Source organism: Typopeltis vanoorti, chromosome 9, assembly GCF_054136105.1.
Source record: "Typopeltis vanoorti isolate ZY-2024b chromosome 9, IOZ_Tvanoo_1.0, whole genome shotgun sequence".
NCBI classification, from domain to species: Eukaryota; Metazoa; Arthropoda; class Arachnida; order Uropygi; family Thelyphonidae; genus Typopeltis; species Typopeltis vanoorti.
The window spans coordinates 140,831,024-140,837,665 of record NC_143557.1 but is presented as its reverse complement, the minus strand read 5'-3'; the positions used below and the strand labels follow the sequence as shown (position 1 = coordinate 140,837,665).

The 6,642-nt window shown below is 35.8% G+C and overlaps 1 pseudogene; it reads right to left on the bottom strand.

The window, feature by feature from the left end:
- Positions 1–4,950: 4,950 nt before the first annotated feature.
- LOC150103633 (KRAB domain-containing protein 2 pseudogene) lies at positions 4,951–5,298 on the bottom strand (annotated as a pseudogene).
- Between the last annotated feature and the right edge of the window lie 1,344 nt (positions 5,299–6,642).

Genomic DNA, 6,642 nt, shown 5'->3' with positions numbered 1-6,642 from the left:
ATATAATTATTTATTTATTATAGATATAAGGCTGAATTATGACGAATGTCACTGTTGAAAAAATGAAAAGAATTATATTTTTTCAATTATGGTTACACGAAACAAATGTACTGCGATCTAACAATGTGTGAGAATGATCGCACCAATTGCAGCCAGACTAGCCGATATTCGTTTACGCTTGACACTGCTCATTTCGGCAGTGTATTGATGCTTGAGTTCCCCGTATCGATGTGCATTATTTCTGTGAGATATGAAACTTTTATTATTGGTGTTTGTAAGTGGTGAGGGTGAAATATTTTTAATAAAGCAATTTTTTAACATGTAAATTTATTTATTAATGAATTGGTTACTGATTAGGAAAAAAAGAATTTTTTTTTAAATTTATTTTGTATATGCCGCACCCCCACTTGAAATTTTCACCGGCTGCCACTATTATTCCATTTACTTTGGAGAATTTGTTAATTTTTGTTAGAATGTTTAAATCTTCATTGCAACCTAATCTATAACCCTAATAATTAAAATTGTCGACTTGTTCATTTATGTTATTGTTTATTACTATTGTTATGTTGCTTTTTCGTTTATTTGTTCTTATATGCTGTTTATTCTTATTACTTCCCTGTTAAACTTATCTCTTATTCCCTTATGTAATCTTTAATTTTAAGACATACTACACTTATTCCGTTCTTTATTTAAATCTCCCCTTTTTTAATAAGCAGTCCTATTGGCCTCTCTATAGTTTAATCACGTGTAGGTTACTTAGTGTTTAGGGCTTTGTCCTTGTGTGGGACGTGACCATTTACACATCATTCTGAAAGAGTCCACCCGATGAGCATTGTCAAATTTTATATTATAACTGCGCCAGCCAATACCGAGGATAGATGTGACTCTTACCCAGGATGGCTCTCTCAGAATTGTACACAATGATTAAACTACAATAAAACTTATGTTCAGTACTTACTCTAAATTCTTGCATGCAGTCGTGGCTCGCTTTGTTTAATCATAGACGTGGGTTCTTCCCGCCAAGTTCGTCGATGTTTTTATGAGTGGCTGTTTGAATTCATATATTAACAACAGGCCAGGCAGGTACTAAGAAACATGTTTAATGAAATAGAGAAATCATACAAGTAAGCATTATTACTAATTAATCTGAATTATTCTCAAGTAAGATCCTTGGTTCAATACTAATGTACAAAACATATAAATAAACTTGTATAGACCACCATTATAAGTATCTTAACATTAGCTCATTAATATCTAATACACCTCTTACATTCACATGGTCATCGGTTATATCATTCTACATATTTACTATTAATTCCTGCAGAATAAACATGGCCTTGTTAGGCAGATAGTTCTTAAAGTTCCATAAAATTAGTCCACTTCACAAAATTTCTTAGGGAAACACACACTTTCTTAACTGGAAATCACAATACTAAAGTCTACTTTACTGTCTCTGTATTGATGCTATGTCTTTCTTCTTGCCTTGTCTGGTCATCAAGGCTTCTTCACTTTGCCTTCCGTCTGATCACCTATACAGTCAGATCCTCGGCGGGAAAGGGGATATGACTCGGGAGCATAGCTAGACCGGACGGCATCTGCTTGGTTCCTCCGTCACACGACATTGCACAGCTATCCTGGTCTTAGGAGGTAGCTAGGCCTTTCTCAAACGCTGCGACAGATGAACCAATGCCTTCCACAGCCAGCCAGGAACTTCTCCATCGGAGCGGACTGGACCCTACGTCTGAGATAGGTCAGGAAATAGGAACCAAAAAAAAGCTTCGAGTGAGGTTTGCTTGCCCTTTTTGTATTCGTTCTCTTCTCGGTGTTTCTCGGCTATCGCGATACCTGCCAACGCAGTCACGTCGATTTACGTCATGGCGTCCAGCTCCCTCTATAACATCGCACGCACACGTGTTCTTCTTGGAAGGCACTTTAGTTTCTCTTTCCTATAACTACCTTCCCCCCTTTTGGTATGCGTAACACAGGACGGTTAAAGGTGTCCCTTGAACTCTGGCTCACAGGCTTTGCTACTTTATAATACATGAAATGGGGTTCTTAAATAGAATTAACAGCTTTAATTAATTTCTATATCTGACCCGCATGCATTACAGGTTAGGTCTTACAAACATTTTTATACAATTCTTCGCTCTTAATTTTGATTTATATACATAAAGTTATCTTTCTAATCTATTGCCAACATGCCACATTCTCTGCCCATGTTTAAATAAAGTTGTGTCCTGAATAATTCATGTTAAAACATTTCTTAGTTTATTCAGGACACAACGCTATTTTAGTTTGGATGGGCTCATATGACCTATAAATAAATTTATGAAAGTGAAAATCACGTTCTTTATTTTAGAAATATAACAGAACATTACAGCATTATGCCAACCAATATTTGTGTTTTATATACTTTAATTACAACCACTTAGTTATTCTGTACAAGGGTTGGCCAAACTTGCTTAACATAAGAGCCACATATGATAGACTTCAGATGTTTGAGAGCTGCACAACATGAATAAATATTACACACGTTGTTATTATTGTTACATGCACATTTTGTTACAAAAATTTTATATAAATATTAAGAAGTACATGTATGTAATAATATTTATTCATGTAAGTAATTTTTAAACTGTTAATTCGTATTAATTCCAAAAATCACAAAGTACATATATGTGTATGTGTGTGTGTATATATATATATATATATATATATACAGGGTGTTCGGGATAAATTTGACAGTTTCGTAAGGAAAAAGAAAATCTTCTTTGTATCTATTAAATTTAATGAATTGACAAAAAACATTACAGGCAGAGTTAATTACAATACTATCAACAAGATTTACTCAAAATAACCACCATTAGCATCGATCACAGCTTCAATCCTGCTTCGGAACCTCGAACAAGCTGATGCTACAGTCTCCCTGGGAAGGGCCGCAAAAACTGTTTTAATTTTATCCATTAACTGGGCTTTTGTATTACTGGAAGTGTGATTGGTGTCTTTTTCAACTGCGCCCCATACAAAATAATCCATGGGGTTAAGGTCTGGGGAGTTTGGAGGCCAAACATTTGGACTGGTGAAGTCGTAGAAATTTTCAGACAACCATTTTTGACTTTTCCCAGAGGTGTGGCAAGGGGCCGAATCCTGCTGCCATACATACGGCCTACCATTGGCTACCCTTGTTATCCAGGGCTTGACTACAGTGTTTAGCAACTCCACGTAGCCATCTGAAGTCAACCTGAGGCCCTCTTGGAAAAAATGCGGAGGCATCACATTGCCTTCAGAGGATACACATCCGAAAACCATCACAGTTTGGGGAAATTTAGTCTGCATTACACGAGGAATGTCCTTTGTACTGTATGCAAGCCATCTGTTATTCTGCGTGTTGTGTTTTTGATCCTGGCAAAAGTTTTTCTCATCGGAAAAGAACCAGATTGTTTGTGGTTCCGCGGGATGTTTCACTCTGCTTAGAAGTTTCTTCGCGTTTATCAAACGTTTTTCACGGGCCTTTTCTGTAAGCAGCTGACCTTTGCAGCGCTTGTATGAGTAGTAGCGGAGGTCTTCATTGAGTGCAAGCTTCATAGTAGAGGCTGCAACATTCATTTCACGTGACAAAGCCCGAATTCCAATGCCAGGGTTCTTCAACACCTGTTCCTGCAGATTTGCGAGGAATTCTGCTGTACGAACGCAATCAGATCGTCTGCTAGGGATCTTTCTTCTTGCTACATCCTCGTAGTCACCATTGCAAGTCTCTAGTTCATGCCTGATTGTTTTTACTGTATTCAGGGAGCATTGGGCAGCAGTCGTAATATCCTTATTTTGATGGCGGGCACGAATCATCATGATACAAGTTATTCTCTTCCATGATTCAGGTGGGTTCCAGCTATCCATCCTTTCTGACATCTTGTATATGAATGAAGAAGGGTCCAAACTTTTAAATGAAGAGAAGTGTGTGTTAATACATGTAACTTACGGAAAAATATAATTAATTATAAATATGTCAAATTTATCCCGAACACCTGTATATATATATATATATGTTACTGTGAAAGACCGATATCTGGCAAATGTCGATATTATCCGGTGAATGTCAGCATTCATATAGTCGCTTGCTGTATGTACGAAATATTTGCTAAATATCATTATTTCTCACTTACACCGGCAAATGTCGACATTCAGCATGCACTGATGGTGAATGTTGAATAAAAATATTTTTATTACGTTAAGACAAAAATGCAACTTTTTAATATATGATATATGTCAAAATAGGAGAAAGCTTAAGTAACAGCACATGTAAATAAACTGTTGAACCTAAAATGAACAGTACATTCTAAATCAGAAAAGAAAATAATACCAATAATAAACTTACACATAAATTATGTGATTAACTTTATACAGTCTTATTTATTACAACTACTTAAGCTGTTATGACACTTTGAATTGCACAAGAGTCCCTTGCTTTTACAACTGCATTTAGTGGAACACTTCTTTTTGCAATTACAGTGTGTATAGCCTTGCCCTCCACTTCTCGAATTAGTTGCAGCTGCTTCTTTCAGCGACATTTCTTGAGAAGAAATCTCATCTATGGAAAGTAACTTTTCTTTACAAATTACAAACTGATTATGGGTATAAAGCTGCTTGAGGGTACCATTTTTGTTTGCTAATTTATAAAAGTTGGAGTCTTCTATTCCAACAACAACCGCCAACATTTCGGGCATCTGTACGACAACGGTCGACATCAGGGACTTGTATTCATATGGTATTACCAATTTGAGCAGGAGAAAATTTTCTTTTTGAGATTCGTAACATTTTCGTTTCTTGCAGTAGAAGATTCTCTTTCGCGGCCGCTCTTTTTATAGAAATAAACTCGTGTTGTTCAGTCAGGGCTTGATACGAAGACGTGGTAGGTTGCAGCTCCTCTTCAATATTTTCCTTTGGAATATGGTTTTAGGTATAGTAACTGCTCACATTTTCTTCAAAAGTATTAACAATTTCTTCGAGCTGTTCTTCGGTTTCAATATTTGCGATTTGCTCGCCAGGCAAAGATGACGATGCTATGCCTCTTTTTGGTTTAACGCCAAACAGGGCTTCATAAGGACTTTGGCATATTCCTTCGTGGTATGTTGTGTTCTTGGCAAATTGAACAAAGGGCAAACCATCTGACCATTTATTGGTATCGTTACCGTTCATCCATGCAGTTAACATATTCTGTATATCCTGATTGGCCCTTTCAACTGAGCCTTGTGTTTGACAATGACGAGACTTTCCGTGAACTATCTTAACATCTTTCCACATAGCGCATAGTTCGGATATGACTCGATTACTGAATTCCCTACCATTATCTGAATGCAATATAGCTGGGGCACCAAATGTTTAAAATATTCGAAGAAGGTGATACGCTACTTCTTCAGATGTCTTAATTTTTAAAGGTCGTAACTGGCGTTAAAAGGTCGTTAAATGGTCTTGATATACCATTATGAACTTGTAATCGCCATCCCTGTGTGACTGCATGTCTATCAGATTGACTTGACATCTTGAGTTAAACTCTGAACTGACCATTGGTTTCACAACAATACCTTTTTTAGGTGCACTATGTTTCATTTGACATTGTTTACATAAATTTAAATACAACATTACAACTTCATATGTAATATTTTTGTATTTAACTTGCAATTCTTTAAGCATATGTGTTCTTCCTCCATGGCCTATTCTGATGTGAGTTTTGGATAGTATACTGAACAATTCATTATTGGTAACATAATACTGTATATTCGTTTCTCCTGGTTTTAATGGCACAATTAACTTCTCTTCATTAATTTTTAAAATGTCAAAACATTTTAATCGTCTGTAATCCAAAGGTGTACTGCACTTAGTTTTAGCTGAAATCACTTCAGAAAGTATTTTAGAGTACTTTTCTTGAGAAAAATAAAAACAATTGTCTTCTCGTTTACTCGCAATTAATGCATGTAACTTTTCAAAAAAAAGATCACAGTTCACTGCAGTTGCCATTCAATATAAATTAGGGTATCGGATAAAAAAAATAAAAATTAAGCAAACATTGCACACACCAGCAAACCTTGCATAAGACTGACAAACAGCAGAGTGTTCGAGAGTCTAATAAATAGATGCCACATGAGCTCAATCGCGGCAGAGGATTTGGCATTTTTGTTGGTTTTCTCTGGCTGTGTCTTCTCGGCTTGTCGTTTCGACCCCCACCTGAGCTTATCTGTGCTTGTCGACAAATACAGGCAATGGTTCGAATGTATAATAATATAACCAAATATTCAGTCTTTCACCGACGTATTTGGTATGTGTCGACATTCTCTAATTTTGGTCTTTCACAGTAACATATATACCAAACGTTTTCAAATTGTTGACTGATCATTGTTTTAACTATGTTGGGCTTATTTAATGCAGTAATGAACTAAGGAAACATTTAAGAAAAATATGCAAATTTGCATTTCATTGACATTAAATGAGTGCTAAAAATAAAAGTAGTAAAAACAGATATTTTTAATTATATTTATTTGTCTTAGTAAATATCTGGTTAAAACATGGAGGAAAATATGTAAACCAATAAAATTAGAGATATTTTTATGATACAAACACACTGCTACAATTATCGGGCTTTTACTACTA